This window comes from Lupinus angustifolius, unplaced genomic scaffold (genome assembly GCF_001865875.1).
Source record: "Lupinus angustifolius cultivar Tanjil unplaced genomic scaffold, LupAngTanjil_v1.0 Scaffold_490, whole genome shotgun sequence".
Classification (NCBI taxonomy): domain Eukaryota; kingdom Viridiplantae; phylum Streptophyta; class Magnoliopsida; order Fabales; family Fabaceae; genus Lupinus; species Lupinus angustifolius.
This window is the reverse complement of record NW_017727862.1, coordinates 49,826-50,801: the sequence shown is the minus strand read 5'-3', so window position 1 is coordinate 50,801 and position 976 is coordinate 49,826.

The window sequence follows — 976 nt, the reverse complement described above, 5'->3', positions numbered from 1 at the left end:
TATTGCCTCTACATCCACCGACTTGCCATCTCCTACATAAATGCGTCTTTCAGCATCAGTTGGCCTTCGGTATCTTAGGCAACCCTGCATTGAAACACTAATGTTAGTAGTAGCACTAGAATCTAACCACCAAGTGTTTCTAGGTACTGAAGCTAAATTTGCCTCAGAACAGACCAAAGTGAGGAACATACCTTTCTTTTCACGCCATGCATGATACTTGGTACATTCCTTCTTAACATGTCCAGTAGTGTTACAAAAGAAGCAACCCTTTTCGCCATTATTTTGCTTCTTTTGCATTGGACCCTTAGCAGCTTCATTCTTAGTATTCTTATATTTCCTCTTTTTGCCCATATGTTTAGAGGTGCTTGCAAGGTGAGCACTTTCTGTCTTTTCTTGCTTCATCCTATCTTCTTCTTGCACACAATATGAAATGAGCTCATTAAGAGACCATTTGTCCTTTTGACAATTATAACTTATCTTAAATTGACTGAATTGTGCAGGAAGAGATATTAACACCAAATGAGCAAGTAAATCATCCGACAACTCAAGCTTTAAAGCCTTAAGCTTGGAAGCAATATTAGACATTTCCATTATGTACTCCCTTACATTCCCTTTGCCTTTATACTTCATAGAAATCAAGCTTTGAAGTAGTGTGCTTGTTTCTGCTTTATCACTTTTGGCAAAGCGTTTCTCCATTTCAGCAAGGAATTCTTTGGCACTTGTTATCCTTTCAGATATAGCACCCCTAAATGCCTCCGGAATGCCGCGCTTAATGATCATAAGACTCATGCGATTGGAGCGCTCCCACTTCTCATAAGTTTTTCTCTCTTCAGAGGTACTAGAGTCCACAATAGAAGGGGGTTGCTCCATTCTTAGTGCAAAGTCAAGATCCATGCACCCAAGAACAATTAAGATGTTCTCTTTCCAATCCTTAAAGTTGGTACCATTAAGGATTGGAACCGAATTCATGTTAGCA